General features: G+C 50.0%; 1 protein-coding gene and 1 long non-coding RNA gene across 11 annotated transcripts in view; both read left to right on the top strand.

Moving 5' to 3' along the window:
- The window catches only part of TOMM20 (translocase of outer mitochondrial membrane 20), a 289,783-nt gene that overhangs the window by 26,977 nt on the left and 242,447 nt on the right, over window positions 1–20,359 (top strand). The window lies entirely within an intron of this gene.
- On the top strand, window positions 811–10,228 carry LOC145722229 (uncharacterized). The gene is made up of 3 exons (XR_014146346.1): window positions 811–845; window positions 887–1,775; window positions 2,024–10,228. It is a non-coding gene; the product is annotated as an uncharacterized LOC145722229 (long non-coding RNA).

The following is a 20,359-nucleotide window of genomic DNA, read 5'->3' as shown; positions in this document are numbered from 1 at the left end:
CAGCCAAAAGGTTTTTACTTCTTTGATTTTTTTTTAAGATTTTATTTATTTATTTATTTTTGTGAGAGCGTGTGCACACACAAACAGGAGGAGGGGGGAGGCGGGGGAAGGGGCAGAGGGAGAAGCAGATTCCCCACTTTGATTTTTATGAAAGACAATACCATGCAGCATTCAGATACTTCTGTTAATGCTTTCAGCTGTCTGCTAAACTTGAGAGTTCTTCCTAGATGCTTCTGGATCCAGAGTCCCTGATTTTGAGAGGAGACACAGGCATGCCAGACTTCTGTGGAGTGGAGGAGGTGGAAAGGGAGAGGTCTTCTGACTCTTAATTTCCATGTGGAGAAATTGTCAGTCCACAGGCTTTTTATTTTATTTGGGTCTGTGAAGGGGGGTATATTTCTGTTGATTCTCTAATAGAAACAAAATGGTCAGCACTCTTTCTAAATAAGGAGGGAGCTTGCACAATTGAGATATTCTTCCTTTTGCCAGGTGTAACTACCCTTCTGCAAAAGGGCATACAGATCTTGCTGTACTTGCTTAAGAAAAATAGTATTAATTCCACTTGTTTTTCTAAGAAAATTTTCCATTTTCCTTCCATGTGAAGCCTCTAGGTGATGGCATTGTCAGGATGCATGGGGAAGTGCCGGGAGTCAGTGGTCTAGAAAGAACTCGAGACATTTTTGGTGCAAAACGGTGTTTTTATTCAGGCGTGCGGGGACAGGACCTGTGGGCAGGAAGAGCTACAGCGGGGTCATGAGTAACTGATTATATACTTTCAAGTTAGGGCGGGGGTGGGGGGGTGGGGGTGGGGTGGAGATAAAGGAAGTTTCCAAAAGGATTTTCCTGTGTTAAGACTTACAGGATCCTGGGCGCCTGGGTGGCTCAGTCATTAAGACTTACAGGATCCTGGAGGTCTGGCTATTCTCAAGCTAAGGTTGCTTTTTGCCTGTAGTAATGCATTAACATTAACTCCATTGTGAACTCCTCAGGATTGTCCTACTCTGCCTCTCCCAAGTATTTGTCAATGGGCTGCAAGTTGTAAGGAAATTTAATTTTATCTACATTTCTTTTGCCTTTGTTCTCTTCATCAGGGGCAAGTGGGGAGGTTAGAAAACACAAACTCATCTCAACACCTGGGAAGGTCACTCAGCTCCAGACTCCTTATCTGGGAGGTACTTGTAGGCCTCCAGCCACCTAGATAGCACATCTTCCTTCAGGATATGTGGAGTGTCCTCTTATCTCTGCATCTCACATTCATCCTACCTCGTGAGAGAGGTTCTGGAAAGTCCCTGTGTTGGGCAGAGTCACCTCAGAGGCCATTGACTTCTTGTGTCACCTTATCCCTGGTGACCTTGAGCTTGGTCAAGTCCGAGCTGCTTGGGTTTGCAGGGTTGGTTTTCAGTCAGCTTGTCTGGGCGAGCCAGTCCTTGATTACTGAAAGATGTGCCTAAAGCTATTCTTCAAGGGAGGCCGGCTCCTAAGGGGAAGCTTAAAACTCAGGGATTCCTTTTCGGGGCTGACCACATTCCTCAACCCTGATCCTTTAAGAGATATTTAGAATATTCTGGATTCCTAAGATTGTGCTTCAGAGAAATAAGAGCTGAAAGTTAATGATTAGAGTTCTAGCCTAATCTTACAGGTCCTCTGACCCTGTTTTAAGAGTCATTCGAATCATTCGTAATCGTGTTCCCTTATCTTATGCTCTCTTTAGTTACTAAGCGTTCTAACGTAAAAATATATAAACCTGCATTTGTGTAATGTTTTGACAGCTCTAGGTGTTTTTTTTTTTTTTTAAAGATTTTATTTTTATTTATTTGAGAGAGAGAGAATGAGAGACAGAGAGCATGAGAGGGAGGAGGGTCAGAGGGAGAAGCAGACTCCCTGCTGAGCAGGGAGCCCGGTGCGGGACTCGATCCCAGGACTCCAGGATCATGACCTGAGCCGAAGGCAGTCGCCCAACCAACTGAGCCACCCAGGCGCCCTTTTTTTTTTTTTTTTTAAAGATTTTATTTTTAAGCTCTAGGTGTTTTATCATTGAATCTCTATGCTGTGAGGAAGGTAGTATATTAACAGAGGACACAGGGGGGCCTGGAACTGTGAAGTGACTTGTTCAGTGTGGTGTCTCTCCTGATCGGATGGGGGCCCCCAAAATGTCGGGTGACCCAATGGGGTGGAAGTGGTGGTGAAAGAATTCACCTGAGGCAGAACAAAGGAGAAGTTTATTGACTACACCGCCAGGGAGCAGTGGGAAGGACAGCAGAGGAGAGACTTTATCTGCCTGGAGGCAATGGATGGGGTTTGAACTTAAAGGGGGTTAGGTATGGGAGCTTTTGGAATTTTCCTTTTTAGGTACCTGTGCCTCCTTGTGAGTAGCCCTTTGGTTAGTTAGGGCCTCTGGATATTTTGAGGCAGGTTGCCTGATGGGCTTCTCTGTATTCAGCCAGGGGATTATGGTGGGACCTTTGGCCTTAGATTCCATTGCTCAAGCCTGTTGCCTAAAAGCAGCCTCTACTTCAGAATCACAGTTAGTGATTAAAATGCGTTCAGGCTCGTCTTCCTGCTTTGTACCTGAGTCATCTTATCATAGGTCACGCTACATCACAATGCTCTGAGGACAGCAAGTTTGATAAATGTCCTCCTCTTAACAGGATCCATGTTTAGAAATGTTTGGTTGTTTCCTCTGGAAGTAGGTAAGCTCTAGCACGGCCGTGCTTTTTGGCTATTTTTGTTCAATGCTGCATCCCCAGTGCCTAGCATGGGTTCTGGCACACACTGGGCACCTCAGTAAAAGCTAACTGAAATTAATTAAAAAGACGTCGATTCCACAAAAAATTTTTTGTGGAGTCTGACAGAAAAGGCTGTTAGTAAAACCTATCAGACTCCCCCTATCTCAAAAAAGGAAAGAAAGAAATAGGTCCCTCTGTTTACAAAGCGACACAAAATACTTCTCATAGTGAAGGTTATGTCTCCTCAGTTAACACTCTCCTTTAGCACAGCTATCTTCTTCCAAAGCAGAGATACACAAATTGAATTTTTCTTTCTCAGAGGGACTTAAGGTATGTGATAAAGATGGTTCCAGAAACCTCTGAGCCAGCCTCCCAAACATCAGCCCTAGAGCAACAGTATGCCTGGAAGACACCCATCCTAAATAATACTTTGACCTGCTTAAAATAGTTAACGAGTTAGAAATTTTAGTTCATTCCATGCTGAAAAGCACTTGACAGATATCCTACAGTTAAAGGAATAGGCTCTCATTGGGTCAAGAAAAAACACCTCCCCTAACAAGTTTTCCAAGAGTTCTGGGTCGGGCTAATTATAGATGGTATTCTTCATTTGTGGGGCCACCGCACCTGACTTGTGGTCCTGGCCGCACACGCGAGTGTTTCAAGGATGAATTTGTCAGCCACAGACTTCTATTTCAAGCATCTGCAAGCCGTTGTGGTGTGTCACCAGGAAGCAAACGAAGTAACAGGTGAGCCGTGTGTGTGTGTGTGTGTGTGTATTCCGCATCCGAAAATGATTTAAAGCTACCAGCTGGGCCACGTGGAAATCCAGTCTCCGCTGCATAGGGCTTGGGGCAGCGAAGTTACTGGACACTGGGCCAGGCTTTTTGAGAGGCAAGTATCAGCAAAGTATGTGTCAGGTAATATTTTTTATGAAAACATATTCCTCCCTTCTCCCAGCATCCCATCAAGTTTTGCTCTGCCATTGGTTGCTGGCTGCGGTGTAGGTAGCCAGGTAGCCGAAGATGCGGGTGTGCTTTAAGTAAGGAGGAGGACGGAGAAGACAGCGGGCATCCGACTGTCCGCCTTCTCTGGGTCCAATCTCGGGCGGGGCGGGGGGCGGGGAGCCGTGCCGGGCACGCGGGTGGTGAGTTGCCGCGGTCTGGGCGGGAGTCCTGGGGAGCATGCGCAGTAGGCCCGAAGCCGGAGCCAAGGAGAGCTCTGGCGCCATCTGGTGACGGCGTCCCCGCCGGCGGCCGGGAAGGAACTGTCCCCCTACGCCCCGCTCCTGGGTGCGATTCGGAGGAACTGAGATTCTGTGCAAAGCATGGAGAGGGCCAGTGGCAAAGTAAAAACACTTGAACGTTTACATTTTTAGAGGGAAATAAAATTCAGTCTGGAAAATACACCAGGATAACATTTTGTCAAGTTTGGTCTCTGGGCCCCATAAATTGAAATTTTTATATGGGAACATGCCACATGAGAGAATGTAATACAGAAAAAAAGTTGGAAGGACTGCTGACTTGTCAAAGAAGAGGCTTCATTCCAGTTTTATCTTCAGAGTGCTTCAGAGCAACCTATGATTTATGTAAAAGGGGAAGAATAAAATGTGGAGGGTTTCTTTAACTCCTTAACTTCCGGTTCTGTGCAAAAATAGAGGGGCGCCTATGGTGGAACAGTTTTTGGAATCAGAAACTTGGAGCCTGGGTCCCAGATTTGCAACTTCCAAGGAACTTAACTTCTTTGAGATGCGGTTGATTCATTTCCAAAGAGGATGGTAGTATCTCCTCACAAGGAGAATTAATCTCCAACCACACCTAGTGTTACTGTATCTGTGCCCAGCACCATTGCCTGGTCCCCCACCAGTCCTGTGGGTGCTCCTCTCCGCCACAGGCTCCCCGGGCCCCATCAGCTTTGGACCACTCGTTGACCTTGCTCCAGCCGTTCTTCCTGTCTCCTGCATCATTTCCCCCTCTCTACTAGATATTTCCATTAGTACAGACATGATCTAATTTATCCCATTTTAACCAAACCTCTTGACCCTTTGTCCCCTGCAGCTAGCACCCCATTTCTCCTCACTTTTGTATTATAGCAAAATGTCTCCAAAGGGCTGTCCATACCTGCTGTCTCCACTTCTCCCATTTTCTCATGACCCACCCTATCAGACTTTTGTCCTGGCCCCTTCATACAGGCTACTTTTGCCAGGGAAACCAGTGACCACCTTGGTGCTGAATTGTGGGGTCAGTTCTCAGTTGTTTTTTTTTTTTTAGATTTTTATTTTATTTTAGAGTGAGTGTGCAAGCGGGGATGGGGAGAGGGACAAGCAGACCTCGTGCTGAGCATGGCGACCGATGGGGGGCTCAGTCCCAGGACCCGAAGATCATGACCTCAGCTGAAATCAAGAGTTGGACGCTTAACCAACTGAGCCACCCAGGCACCCCCAGTTCTCAGTCTTTATCTGCGATGGCCTATCAGCAGTATTGGACAGTCACTCCCTTCTGGGAACCTTTTGTGCTCTTGGCTTCAGGACACTACACTCGAGTCTTCTACCACACTGGCTGCCATTTCCCACTTTCCAGGGCTCAGTCCTTGGATGTCTTTGCCAGTTATGCTCACTCCTTAATAATATCCAGTCTCAGGGCTGAAGATAATATGTATATGCTGGTGACTCCAGAGTAGCATCTCCAGCCTTGGCATCACCCCTGAACTCCAGACTCAGCTAGTTTCCTGTGTGACCATCTCAGACTTAGCGTGTCCAAATTGAACCTTTTTTTTTTTTAAAGATTGTATTTATTTATTTGTCAGAGAGAGCGCACAAGCAGGGTGAGTGGCAGGCAGAGGGAGAAGCAGGCTTCCCGTTGAGCAGGGAGCCCAATGCGGGACTCCATCCCAGGACCCTGGGATCATGACCTGAGCCGAAGGCAAACATTTCACCGACTGAGCCACCCTGGCGCCCACCGCCCAATCGAACTTTTGATCTTCCCATCCAGACCTGCTGTCTCTGGGGTCATCTCCATCCTAGTTAATGAATGGTTCCTTCAGGCTTCGGAATGCTCGGGCTAAAAATGTCCCATCATCCTTGATCCCCCTTTTTTTTTCCCTCTCACACCTCACATCCAGTCTGTCTGGAAACCCTGTTGGCTCTGCCTTCATGATATATTCAGAATCCAGTCATTTCTCACCACCTCCCCTCTCACTCTTGTCCTGCCCCCACTTTATCTATTTAATGCCCATCTCCTCCACAAAAATGTCAGCTCCAAGAGGGCTGGGTTCCTGCGCACCCCCAGTTTTGTGTGTTGCTATATCCGTGGGCTTCAAACCATGGCCTAGTTGGTGCTCAATAAATATTGGCCAGTGGATGAATGAATGAATGAATGAAGCAATAGGTGACTAGCAGGTATTTAATACATGGTAGCAATTGTTTTACATTGTCCTTCTTAGATACCTAATTTCAATAGGAAATTAAAAGAGAAAATGGCACCGTGAAGGAGCAATCAGATATATCCATTTATAGTATGTCTATAGTTTGCTTTAAAACACTTCAGCAGGGCGCCTGGGTGGCTTAGTTGGTTAAGCGACTGCCTTAGGCTCAGGTCATGATCCTGGAGTCCCTGGATCGAGTCCCGCATCGGGCTCCCTGCTCAGCAGGGAGTCTGCTTCTCCCTCTGACCCTCCCCCCTCTCATGTGCTCTCTCTCTCTCTCATTCTCTCTGTCTCAAATAAATAAATAAAATCTAAAAAAAATAAAAATAAAAAAAATAAAAAATAAAAATAAAAACACTTCAGCAAGGGGCTCCTGGCCAGCTCAGTCTAGATCTCAGGGTCGTGAGTTCAAGCCCCACATTGGGTGTGGAGCCTACTTAAAAATAAAATAATAAAATAACACACTTAAGCAAGAAAAGAAATACATGAAGCCAAGCCGGCAAAAGGTAAACACGTGTGAAATCGAACCAGTGCGCACATTTGTTATACTGTACTCTTTCTACTCTTTCTGTATGTTTGAAAACTTTAATAACAGAAAAACAGAAAACATGCTATGCAGCTTTTGTGGGAAACTCGCAGCAGTAGCGTTTTTGCAGTGCGGTCGGTTCAAAGCGACCTGCCCGGCCAGGGCTGCCCGAGGAGCCAGAGGACCGGGCGTCCCGCCCCGCTCCCGGGCACTCAGAGAACCGCCCAGATGCTGGGGCAGGGGCGGGGGGCGCGGTGCTGCCTCCGAGTGGCTTCTGAAAGGGGACAAGTCGACCTGAATACCCGCCGCTCCTCTGAGACACGCAGCTCTCAAGCAGCTCAGCTCTTGTAGCCGAAAGGCTTTCGGTGCTGGGCCACATTTATGGCTTTTGAACTTGGGGGGTGAAGAAAGTGGTTAAATCTCAAAGGCCTGCTAGAACTACCCTCCGAAGCTAACCCAAAATGAAACGGTGACTCTCCTTCTCTGTGGCTGAAGTGGGGTAACTCGAGATGGAATCCGGTTTAGGGTGACTGCCCTTTGCGGGTGGTCACGAGTGGTGTTTTTTTTCCTGGCTTCAAAGTAAATTCTGGGAACAATCAGTCCATTTTGTTCATTTTATCATTCTCTCTAGGTTACGGGGTTCGGGGTGATATTTTTTCTCATAGTTGCCTGTATTTTTCAAAATTTCTTCCTTCGCCCCATATCATTCTCATGGTAAGAGAAAACGAAGTACGGTTTTTTGGCTCTACCTACTGTGTCAGGTGGGACGCTTTCTGCTGCGACAACAAATCCAGATCAGACGGAAGCAGACGGGGGATCTGCTGCTTCATAAACAGGGTGGGCGGATGGGCTTCAGGCACAGCTGGGCTGGGGCTCCAGTAACGCCCCTGGACCTGCTTTCCTTGTCTCTCTTCATCCTGCAGGCCTTGCTCTAGATTTAGCTCTGGCAGATGCTTCCCTTGTGGTCCCATCACAGCCGTGAGGGCTTGAGACTTGTATCTTTCCAACTGCAAGTCCAGTGGGAACAGTCGGTAGCCCCCCGATTCCTGGCAAAATGCTCTTAGTCTCTCCTTGGCTCCTCTGCCCACCCATAACCCAGGGCTGTGACAAGGGAGATAGAAAATCTGACTGGCTTGTGTCTGGGTTACATGCCTCTCCCCTGAGATGGAGATGGGACCCCCCTTCCCAAAGTGCAGGGGCTAAGAGTAGGGAAGCCTAGTTTCCTAGAGAGAATTTGGTATCCAGTTAACAAGAGGCAGGGGTGTAGATGGCGCATAGCCAGAAAATCACAAAGGCTGTCTTCCTCCCTACTCCAGAAATGATTTGCAATAACCCCAGCACAGAAAACTTAAGCTAAGGGAAGCTACTGTAATTGAGCCCAGAATGGATCTCTGAGCTTCCTGGCAGCCAAGGCCAAAGGCAAAGTCTTGTTCACAGACTGCTAGCTCATCAGGATTAAGCAGTAAGGAAGGATCAACAACTGACAAAATGTTCTTAGGATTCCAAGGCTCATATTATCTATTTATTTATTTTAAAGATTTTATTTATTTGAGAGAGAGGGAGAGGACGGGAGTGGTGAGAGGGGGAAGCAGACTCTCCGCTGGGGAGGGAGCCTGACTTGGGACTCGATCACAGGATCCTGGGATCGTGACCTGAACTGAAGGCAGACGCTTAACCTACTGAACCACCTGGGTGCCCCTCCAAGGCTTATTTTAAATTGGCCTCTCCCTCTGTTTTCTCTGTCCATCTCCAACATTTCTTACTGTTTTATTTTTTGTCTTGGGCAGTCTTCACCTTCTTCTCGTGCACTGAGTGGAGTCCTTGTCCCCTCTCTCTGCCTAGAGCCACCATATGGCCTGCTGCCCTTTCTTCACAGTTGAATAGGAAACTACCAGAACATCCGGGGGCTTGGATCAGCACAGCGATCCCATTTCACCCTGTACTCCTGGAAGGGAGGCAGTGAACCTGAACTTGAAAGGCTAAAACTCCACTGCCTTCGGATCAGCAGTCAGCCAGAAACAAAGGGTCGAGGGACTTGGAATTTAGTTCTGTTTCTTTTGGAGTCATCTACAACCCCTCCCCCCACCCCCTGACTCTCCCCTTTTGGAAAAGGAATGAGCTGGATCAGATGGTGACGCCAACATTCCTGCCTGCCTGTAGAAAGTGCTTTGCGCAGTGGGAAAGCGGATTTCTCCTCCTCCCTGAAACCCATGTCACGGTGTCTTTTGCATCAAAAAGGTTTTCTGAGATTTTCCTCCCAGACCACATAGTTTCTCACAGATCCTGAGAGTTTCACACTCAGTTCTTTTTCCTGTGTTGACAAGCGGAGGAAGCACAGCTGCGGAGGCTGGGCGTGGCGCTGGCCCCTTCTCGGCCCTGCTCCCCCCTTGCCTTGTCTGTTGATGAAGCAGGAGCTGAGCCAGAGCGGCCAGCAGCTGCAGATGTTGAGGGGAGGGCTGGCCAGAGGGCTGCTCATTGGGGCCCTGCAGGGAGCCTTCCTGACAAATGTCATGGTGGCTTTGGGAAAAGAAAATGTTGACCTGATGACTCCTTCTCCCCACTCCGAGGCTTCAAGTTTACAAAGTAGCTACAGGGAACTGTTGATCCCCCCAAAGTGAGGCAGAGAAGGGCACCTTTTGGCCTTACTACCACTTGGGATATTTTCTTCCTGAGATTGGCCCTATTTGTGCCTTTGTAATGGCCAACATTCCCCACCCCCCCCCACACACACTCTGGAAAAGCCAGATAGGAGGCTAATTTGACTGTAGAAAGGAAGTGATTTGTAATCTTTCCTGTATGATCTGATCAATCTCTCTTCTATGTTATTCTTATGGTCTGGACTTTAGTATTATGACTTGCAGTGGTATGGTGGTCTATTCATGGGCTTTTTGACTCTGGTCCTTCTACTTTGCAGAACATTACGGGAGGGGGCAGCAGCTAGCTGCATCTCCAAGGTGAGGACCATTGCTCAGAATGGGCCTCAGGTATGGCAGCGCGCTGCTGGGGAATAGGATGTGACCTGGTAAGCATATGCCTTAGGTTGCCTGCCATGGCAGAGGGACATCCCCACCATAAAGAACATTTGTCGGCTGCTTTGTCTCTCCAGGACGCAATGGCTTTCTTCCAACCCAGACACCCCACTAGGGCATGATTTATGTTATATACTTAGAAGCCTTATTTTAAAAATTGGATTGCAAAGTAGAGTGTATCTCATATGATTCAACATGGTTTTTTTTTTTTCCAGTAGTTTGAGTGAGTCTATTACAAATGGGCTAATTCTGCTTTAAACAAAAGGTCTTTTATTATGCTAACCGATAGCGCATAAACACAGATGAAACATTTTCTCCCTGAGAATAGTTGTCAGTTCTCAACGTGAAAGAGTAATGAACATTTTCACTGGTGGCAGTAACTTTGACTGTTTGTGGTGAAAGAAAATAATTTGGCAGCATAGCAGGTTTGTGCCTTGCCTTAGCAAGCAGTCACTTATGCAATTGTCCGTTCTGGGTCTACACCCAGGACTCTCCTTCAGTAGAGAAGTTGTAACCATTACACTGAACTCAGGAGACTTCCTTTAAACAAGTAAATGTTTCCGGTTGACAAGGGCAATGTACACATGACTCCAATTAGTGAATATACTAAGAGCTCTTTCCTATCTGTGATTTTAGCTGTGTTAGCTAAGAGAGAAAAATTTCTCCCTTTGTCTTCCCAATTACTCATCTCCAATGAAATTCCTTACAGTCAATTCACAGGCCTTTAGGGATGATAGCTCATTTTTAAACGTTGACTAAAAATCTGCAAACAGTGGATTTAAGCCCCGTGGGTTAGGATAATGCCCTCAGAAGTTTAGCTTATAACCACTCTCATGGGTTGTGTTCCCTGCATTGTCTTCTGGGGGTGCACGTGGGAAGAGCTCAGTGATCAATGTAACCTTTGGATTTCTTTGGGAGGAAACAGATCTTTGTTCTTGCACTTGACACTCATTACAGAACTATTAGGAGAAGATGAGAGAGAGAGAGGCAGAGAGACAGAGACAGAGAAATGCCGGTGTCTGCACAAGATCATGGCTACTCTGGGCTAAAAGCTTCAAGTGTGTGTGTGGTGATTGAATTTATGTGTCAACCGGAGGGTGTTTTTGGATGAGATTAGCATTTAAATTGGTGAACTTTGAGTAACACAGATTACTCTCCATAATGTGGTGGGCCTCATCCAGTCAGTTGAAGGCCTGAAGAGAACAATTAAGACCTGCGTCTTTCAGTAAGAGGGATTTCCAGCAGATGGCCTTTGGACTTCATCTGCACCATCAGCTCTCCTGGATCTTGAGCCTGCCATCCCATGCTGCAGATTTTGGCCTTGCCAGCCTCCATCGATCTATGAACGAATTCCTTATAAGAAATCTCTTTGTATGCATATCCTATTGATTCTATTTCTCTGGAGTACTCTGATTAGTATAGTGTCCTGCTGAGACTGGCTCATTTGTGCAAGACTGCAGACTTTCAGTCAAGGAGACCTTATAGATGAACATCTATGGTCTTCCTTGAAAACCCTCTACCAAAACCACCCCTCTGGTCTTTCCCAGAAGCACCATCTTGGTGTGTGTGGGTGCCATCTAGTGCCAGGTGTAGGTACTGCAGAGTCCTAGCCTGGCTTCACTGTTAACCTCACCTGCAGGACCCGTTTTTTTTCCTAAGCACATATGAGAAGACATGCATATTTATGTGCATCATTCACTCTTTTATTCACTCAACAAACATTTAGTGAGGGCTTTCTTGTGCACAAGGAAGGCATTGCAGCAGATGCAAAGAAGCAAGTGGTCTCTCCCCCCTCACTGAGCTCATAGTCTCGCTGGAGACAAGGAACAAAAGCAGGTGATTATAGTCACGGGTGCTCAGGGCCAAGGGAGAAAGGGGAACAAGGAGCTGAGGCATGAGCGATGGGGATTTGAGGCTGGGCCACCATTTGATGGGGTGTTTACTCTGTTCCAGGCATGATGTTGGCTCTGGACATAGAAGGGTCGTGGCCACGTCCCTCCAGCAGCTTTTGGGCGAGTGGGCCCATTCCCCCCTGCTTGCTCCCTTCACAGTGGGTGCATCCCGTAGTGAGCGTAGATGTGTTGGCCAATAGCAGAAACTTAGATTCGAATGACATTATCTCCTTCGATTTCCTGTCTTTATGCTTGAGGAGAGGTAGCCTCAGGGAGGTGTACAACACTATAGTGAAGACAATGGGTTTTGAAGGTTGACTGTCCAGGAGCAGATCCAAGCTCTGGAGATCTTCCCTTAATCTCCTTGTGTGTTCAAGACAAATAATAGTATTGCCCTTGTAGAGTTATGTTATGGGAATTCAATGGAATTCAATGTGATAACATGCATGGCCAGTCTGAGTTTTTTTGTTGCAAGCACCAGAAATCAAACTTCATTAAGTAGAGAAAGGATTTCTTGGAAAAATATCAGATAGCTCACAGAATTGAGGGGGGAGGCTGGGAATGTTTCTATTAGTTTCTATTCTCTCTCTCTCTTGCAAAGCTCTTACGTTTGTCCCTTCTCTGCAGAAAGACTTTGCTTCCCAGTCCTTATGGAGGAAGGCAGGACTGCGTCCAGCTCCCAAGCATACACTTGTCAGGTTGGTCCTCTAGGAAGAAACTGAATCTCTCAGCAAACCAGATTCCTGGGCAGGTATCCTGAGCAGCCTAGCTCAGGGCCGGTGAGAGGCAGGACATGTCCCCTTGGCCGCCCGAAGCTTCCCTGCTGGGGCCGCAGAGGACAGCTCTGCGTGGTGGGTTGTGCTGGTGCCAGTCAGGGTCCCATCAGGTCGGCTCTGCGACTCCCGTCCCAGGCAAGGGAGCCGAGTGTCATAGAGGCATCCAGTCTGCTTCCCAGGGGACACCTGAGTCTTCCTGAAAGCCCCTGTGGCTCTCAGCCTCTGCGTCCTCCATTTGCTCATCAGGACGTTCGGCTGGGCCGTGTAGCTCCACCCTTGTGTCTTCTTCCTCAGCCCCTGGCTTCCGAGTGCTCTGGTCGCACTGGGAGCCACTCCTAGCCCTCGGCCAGTGGGCTTCTTGCTGACGTGTGCCCAGGACTGGGTACGGGCAGGCCTGGCCTTGGCCCTGTTTGGATGTGACTACCCACAGACATAGCACAGTCACTGGCCGTCCTGCAGGCACAGAGCACCAGGGATGACTTCCTTGCATCTGCCAGAATGTGGCAGCAGTTCTTGAAAAGTTCTTGAAGGCCCTGCACTCCTAAGCTCCCAGCAGGACCTGTGGAGGCTGCTGCTGAGGGCTGCCTTGTAGGGATGGGGTGAGAGTGTCCCCGAAGAAATCAAGGGCTGAGGTCGGGAGGGGCTGGGCCTGGGGCAGGAGTGATCCCCTCACTCCTCTCAGCGTCTGCTCTGGGCAGGACTGACTAGAAGGAGAAAGAGGAAGCCGTTCCAGTCCCGTGCCTCCCTGCCCTCTACTCAGAACATCAGCATTTCAGCCTTTTTCCCTCACCACCCATCCCTCTGTCGTGGACTCAGATGTCCCTTGAGACTCAGGGGTGCTCCTTCAAGCCACAGATGTTGGCATTGCTGTGTTGGAGAAGCCACCTTAAGCTGATAATGGTTACCACTTACCAAGCGCCTGCTGCATGCTGGCTCAGAGGGTGGGGGTGTTAAGACCTGACAAGGGCGTGCAGCAGACAAGGTCCACCTGGCCTCCGGGCTCTCCCCGTTCTCTAGCCGCTGCTGGAAGAATCTCTGCCAAATTCAGGCCCATTGGACAGTCCCCCTAGCAGGAGTGTGTGGGGAAGGCCGGGGCTTCCGAGGCTGTGCTCCCCTCTTTTGAGGTCAGCTCCTCCACCCCAGAGGCAGGCTGGCTTGGCCCCGTCTCCTGCACTCTCAGGCCTAACGACAGGCCTTTGCCCACCTCCCCTGCCCATTCCTTTCCGGTCTGGCCCCATGCTAGATGCTGAGGCTGCCTCCAGGAAGATACTGTTGCGTCCTGCCCTGTGGCCGGGGAAGGCCCACTTGGGGCCCTTTCACTCAGCCTTGTTGTGGGGACGGGTCCTCCTCTGGCAGGCAGCTCAGGCCTGGGGCCCATGACTGTTAGAAACAAAATGATTCTTTAGAGCAACGTTCGTCTTTGTTTCACTCATTTGATTGCACGGTATGATGACGTTTAGGTGAATGTGTTGGGAAGGCTGACTTAGGGTCAGTCGGAGGCCTGGAGACTCTGGGAGAGGCCAGCACTCCGGGGCTCGCCCCAGGTGGCTCTGGGCCTTGGAGAGGCAGCCTCTGTCCTTTATCCGGGGCCGGCAGCAGAGCTGAGCTGTGTTGGCACTCAGCTGAGAGAGCGTTCAGCCTCCTTCCTCTACAGCCGATCTCCAGGCCACAAGCACTGGAGTGATTCAGTTGCCGCAGTCCCTTCTCTGCGGGAGGTTCGGGGCTGTGGGCCCGCCAGGTGAACATCTCCCTTGGGAAGGTCGGGGTGCCTCAGGTGGCCCGTGCTGCTGGCTGCTGGTCAGCGTGTGAGGGCCGCGGCTCCTCCCCTGCTCGGCGGGGCAGCCGTGGTCACTGAGTGCCCGTGTTCCCGCCCATAGGGGTGCTTTCGGGGCTTGGAGAGGCCAGCTGCTACTGTGCGGGGGAGTTGGGTGCAGGTGACGCAGGCAAGTAATTGCACATTTGGGAGGCCGGGGATGAGGATCCCGGACACGATGCCCGGCGACGCGGAGCTTGCACCGCTCTCCCTCCCCTTCCAGCCCACAGGCAGAGGTGCTAGGGCATGAGGACAGAGTGACACAGCCTGTCTTGCTTGGGGTGATTATGGTCCCAGTGTCCTAGCAGGGGGTGGCTATGGGGGAGATGAGGGGCTTCTTAAAGTCTGTTAGTTTTTTTAATGGCAGATGACTGAGCTAAGATGCTCTCCCCCTGAGAGGCAGGGTGGCTGGGGGGTGCGGGGTGCCTTGGGGTGGAGGCCTTGGGGCGAGTTCTCAGGGCTCAGCCACTGTGCCTGTCTGAGTAGCGAGTGTGAGAGTGTGCATGTGAGAGACACACACACAGGCAGAGAGACAATACGGCTGCATCGGGGCCCTGGGCCCGGGTTCTGTAGCGGCTCCTTTCAAGGGGGTGAGGCTGCAGCCCTGCAATTCCTCTTCTTGACCTGGGAGCTGGCTGTATTCCAGTGATGACAGAGGGGAAGGGGCCCCGAGGGTCTGTTCCCCGCCCTCCCTGCCGCAGTCATCGGCGTGGGCACCTGGGCTCTCTGGGCTGAGGAGGTGCTCAGTGGGGTGAAGTCCCGGTCCCAGCAGGGTTGAAGCTGGCCGCCAGCTCTGGGGCCAGGGTGGGGATGAACTGGGGCTGGGGCAGGGTCTGTGGGAACAGCGAGAATTAAGAAAGGGATCTGAAGGGCAGGGCCCGGCATGGAGCATCTGGATGAGGGGGTGGGGTCAGTTCCAGCTCTTTATTCGACACTTAAAGGTCAGGCACTGGGGAGACCTCACTGAGAAGAGACCAGTTCCTTTCCTGTTGGGGCTTAGAGGCTAATAAAGCTGGGGAGCATGCCCGGAGGGCATGGGGGAAGTGGGGCCTCTGTCAGCAGCGGAGGACAGCTGGACAGCCCTGGCTGAGAGTGCCCACGACCACCTTCCCAGAAGACATTTCCTGCCATCAGCTGAGGCTGTAGAGGGAGCCCCGACTGGCCCTGACGACCTCGGCTCTGTGTTCCTCTGGCTCTCTGGGCCTCAGTTTCTCCATCTGTAAAATGTCATTTGAGGGATTGTTACGAGGTTTAACAGAATATACGGAAGTACTCTAGTGGTCAGAGCACACTGTGGAATTATGAGTTCAGCAGGCTCAACTTCAGCATTCTTTTTTCTGAGACTTCTGGAGGCTCACCATCCAAGGAGGACGCTGCCGTTACGCAGCCTGGGCCTGGCATGCACAGACGGGAAGACTGAGGTCAGGGGGTGGCTGTCCTCTCTGTGCCCTGTCTTGTGGGGCACGATGCATCACCACCCAAGTGATAAAGGGTGTGGAGAGGTCAGAGTGTCCCTTCTCCTCTCGAGGGGCTGACGTGGATGGTGGAAATTGAATGACAAATCTGGCCTCCAGGGTGGGAAACTTCCCGGTCATGGGGCCTCCTGCTCTTCGCAAGACAGAGCTGTGAGTGTCTTCAGATCCCAGTCCGGGTCTGGGTCGGATGGGGTGACGGCGCTCCTTGCTCCGCGACATCCTTTTGCAAATCAGACGCTTCCCCGCTCAGACAGCAGATCCTCAATAAAATCAGTAACATGCGTCCTGGCTGTCCCTGCCGGGACCACGTTCATCTTTACGTTTTTGCCACATCACTGGCTCTTGTGACAGCTCAAGATGGTTTTCTGCTTCTGAGTGTCCCTTTTATTAAAAGACTTCTGAGCCCCACAGCCGTGCTACCAGCGGCCCCTCTGCGCCCCCAAGCCTTTCCATTCTCCCAGCTCAGCCTCTGCCTCCTCGCTTCTCCCACAAGTCTTTCCACATCATTCATTTTGACATTTAAAAGTTTCCAAGCTTGTTCTGAAATGCCACAAAACTGCCTTTGTTATTTGCGGGCTTCGGAATGCTGAGAATCCCAGGACACTGGGCAGGAGGGCCTGCCTGCCCCGGGCAGGGCAGGGCGGGCAGGACGGGCAGGACCAGAGGGCCTGAGGCTGCTGGTGCAGGGAGGTGGGCTTCCCAGGCGGAGAGCGGGGCTCCTCCTGGCCCTCCCTCTACAGGGCCACCCAGCCTCAGACGCCACCTGTTTCCTGGCCTTCTCTCATGCCCATGACTCCAGGCCCTAGTTTTGCTGTTCTGAGGATCACAGAGTCGCTCCAAGTATTCCATCTACTCAGGAAGAACACTCTTACTGACCCCATTGCGAGATTTCTTCACCTTCTGCTTGGTTCCCACTCATCACCGGTCCTCCAGTGTTCAGGAGAGAATGTAGGGAAAGCAAACTTGGACATGTTTGGGTCTCCAGTGGTGGAGCCTGTCTTCTTATGCGGGCCTAAGTGCTGGGCCCATTTTTATAAGATTTCCCGTCCAATTGGCTTTGGCCAAAGGTGCCATTTTGCAAGCAATTACAACAATCTGCTGGTCTGTGGAAGTGCCAGGGGTACAGGTACAGAGGGGGTGGGCAAGCCCAGGCTGGAGCTGGCTCTGCAGGCAACTGGAATGCCATGTTCTATCCAGCCTGCTCCCTTCCTGGGTCTGTGCCTGAGCAGCACACAGCATTCTTCACAGAGCGCGCACTTCTTAGAGTTTGCAAAACTGTGCACGATTACGCAGATGCTGCAACTACGTTTTACTTTGCCTCCTGAACACAACTGCACTCACACTCACAATCACTCTTCCTAAAGCAAAGCATATTTTACTGCCAGAAGGAAGGGAACAAAACCAGAGTGAAAGACAGTGCCTACCAAGAAAGGACAAATCTCACACCAACATCTTCACTGCACACTGACGAGAAACTGGGGCGGCGGGTGTCACTTAGTTAGGGGACCAGCGCTTTTGAATCAGAGCCCCTCACACTTCTTCAAGTGCTGGCACGAATCTCTAGGGGTCTTGTTAAAATGCAGATTCTTATTCATCAGGTCTGGGGGGGGCGTTGCTGAGAGTCTCCCTTTAACAAGCTCCCAGGTGAGTCCAGCCCCTAGTTCCACCTTTGAGTGGCGAGAGTGTGCCCTGTACTGGGCCAGAAACAATCCTGTGGTTGATTCGTACCCACGAAATACAAAATTAGGTAAAAGGGTTATTTTGTATCAGTTTTCCAAGGAGATTCTCCATTATTGTGTGGACGGGGCCATAGCTGTCAGAGACCACTGCTATCGTGCCAGGGGTTAAAGGCAACCAGGCGCCAGGCCCCTCTGTAGCCCTGCCTGCTTGTCAGACTAATGGCCCCGGGACAGTCCTCATCATCCAGGCCCAGCACCCACAAGACCAAGAGAGGCCGGGGGGTTCAAGCCCAGCTGCCTGGACTTTGCTGATCCCAACAGCCACCTGCCCCTAACCCCCCATTCCCTCCTTCCACCTCTGAGGCCAAAACCAAAAATGAAAGCCCAGCAGATGTGCGGTGGGAATCAGATGTGGCAGGCCTGGCCCGTCGAGGAGAGGAAGCCACGATTGGGTGGAAATTGCTGTGATCTTGCTGGTGTTGTGGGCAAGCGGGATGGTGAGGACGAGTCGTTGGGTGCAGGTGTAGCCATGCACGTGTGTGGGGTTGGGCTGAGGGCTGAGGAGTGAGGAAGAGGAGGGTGGCATGGCTAGGCTGGGACCCTGACACACCACTGTGAGGCCCACAGTGGGACGTGCATTTGACATCCTCACCCCGCATACACATACCTGTGTATCTGAAATCAGGGTTTACATAAAAACACGCAGCCTTACTAAGCACGTGACACCCTTTCATTTTTTTAAAAAAATTCTAAAATTCTAAACTACCCCCCTGCCCCAGACCTGATCCTCTAAATTGATTTCAGGGCCCACTCTTGAGTCATGACCCAGATTTTGACAAATAGTCAAGTACCTTGCAAGCCTTTCCTTAAATGGAGACTATGTGATTCTTTAATCTATTGTGGAGTAAGGCACAGGTCTTCTTTAATGTGAGAAGATGTCATTTAAGAAATAAGCGCTTAAAATTGTGAGATCTTAGTGAGGAGATCTATTTCTTTGGTAAACTCGGAGCATCTAAGAAAATGGAAGAATGAATGAACTAGCATATTTACAGACACTTAAGTTCTTGGATGGAAGATTTCAGGACACATAAATTTAAAAAAAGTATTATTGATAGGTGAGATCCAAGTAGATACAAATAACAAATGTTTTTGAAATTAAAATTTAGAGTAACAGGATAATATGATTGATTTATAAATAAGTTTTGAATACAGAAGTAATGGAAATGACGATAATGTCAATATTTACTGAGTCGTTACATGCCTACTCTATTAAACATTTAATTCATAAGATAATTCATAAGGACTTGGTCTATTTAGGAACTTCCCTTTATTTTCCAAAACAGAATGTGGCTCTGGGGAGATGAGGTGTATTGCCCTGGGTTGGTGATCTTGTTTCTTAGAGCTGGGAAGAAGTCTTTTTGGTTTTTTAAAAGATTATTTATTTGAGAGAGTGAGAGGGCAAGCACGGGGAAAGGGGCAGAGGGAGAGGGAGAGAGAACCTCAAGCGGACTCCCTGCTGAGTGTGGAGCCAGACTCAGGGCTCAATCTCATGACTCAGATCATGACCTGAACTGAAACCAAGAATTGGATGGATGCTAAACCGACTGAGTCACCCAGGCCCCCCGCCCCCCGCCCCCGGAAGCAGTTTTTAGATGGTCTTGTTCAGAGCTTTTAAAGTTTTTAACGGGCAATATATTGTAGGGGAACATGGTGAGGGTGCAGTAGGGAGCAGAAGGAGGGACAGGCACTCTGAGCCGCTCTGTCCTGTGATCCAAGATGGCTGCCTCAGCTCCAGAGAGACCAACTTTGACCCAGTCGGATCCAGTTTCAAATTCTGGGGAGGGGAATCAGATTGGTTCACCTCGTACAGTCCACTGTCGTCTGGGTCTGGGGTCATGAAGTATAAACACGGTGTTAGGGCCTCAATTCTGCCGGCGTGGCGGATAGTTCAGAGAGTCATGGTCTGGGCAGATGTCTCAAAAGCGGCTACGATACTGTGGAACCCTTTGTTAAAATAAGATACTACCTAAGAGCTACACATGTAGGATGGATAAAGACAGAGTTGTTCTGGTAAAGGGTACGGGGACCCAAGTCCTACCAAACTGGCACCCCTCCCGGGGGGGGTCTGGGAGTGTAATTTTGAAAACTGTGGATCTATTTCTACCTCCCGTTTTTATAGAAAAATGAGGCTAGAGAGTGGTGTCGCCTCCTCAGAGGTGTCAAGGCTGGTCACTCAGAGGCGACCTCACTGCAACCGAGTGTCAGGGCTGGGATCGGCACCAGGGCCCCCGGCTCCTTGTGGAATGTCCGCTCTCCTTCTCGCTCCGTTTCCTCACTCCCAGTTACGCAAACACACCACTGCTGGGAAAGCCTTTTGTTTCTTTTAAATTCCTCTTTTTAGAAAGGAAACCACTTTTGTCTTTCTAAGGTGAGTCGATTTTGACTTGCAGAGTTAAAAAACAAAAACAAAAACCCCACACACAGTGAAGGTAAATGGGATGCCAGAGAACGACTTGTGTCCCTGGCCAGGAGTGTGGCTGGAGGGTGCTGACGGGCCTTCTCACCAGACCGAGTCCTGCCCAGCACCCTGCAGTCCTCCTTTCTCCTTTGAACGGATTCAAGGGTGTGGTAGCACAGACAGGCTTGTTCTGGTCACTGACCATGTCTCAGGTTGAAAATGTGCTGTGGTGCCTCCCAAGGAATGGTGACTTTTGTCCTAGATGCCTCCGTGTTTGGGCAGAGAGGCTCAATGAAGCACCTTGCAGGAACATGCTAAACTTGATGGCCCGTTTCCATGAGAGTTATTACACATACACGGGGGAGATGGCCTCCTCGCCTCCTGGCATATTGTTCTAGGGAAGGGTACTTGGCTGGCTGCTGGTGGGTAGCAGGCAAAGTCCCATAGCTCCTCTGTCCACCGGGTCAGCTTGGGCTGTCTGGAGGCTCTGCCCTGCGTCTGCACGCAGAGCCACTTGATGGCACTGTTAGAACTGCAGAAAAGAGGCTGCCTCCCTTGAAACAGT

This window comes from Leptonychotes weddellii, chromosome 6, assembly GCF_054177405.1.
Source record: "Leptonychotes weddellii isolate Sample4059 chromosome 6, ASM5417740v2, whole genome shotgun sequence".
Lineage (NCBI taxonomy): Eukaryota > Metazoa > Chordata > Mammalia > Carnivora > Phocidae > Leptonychotes > Leptonychotes weddellii.
The sequence above is the reverse complement of the archived record's forward strand: the minus strand, read 5'-3'. Positions and strand labels throughout refer to the sequence as shown.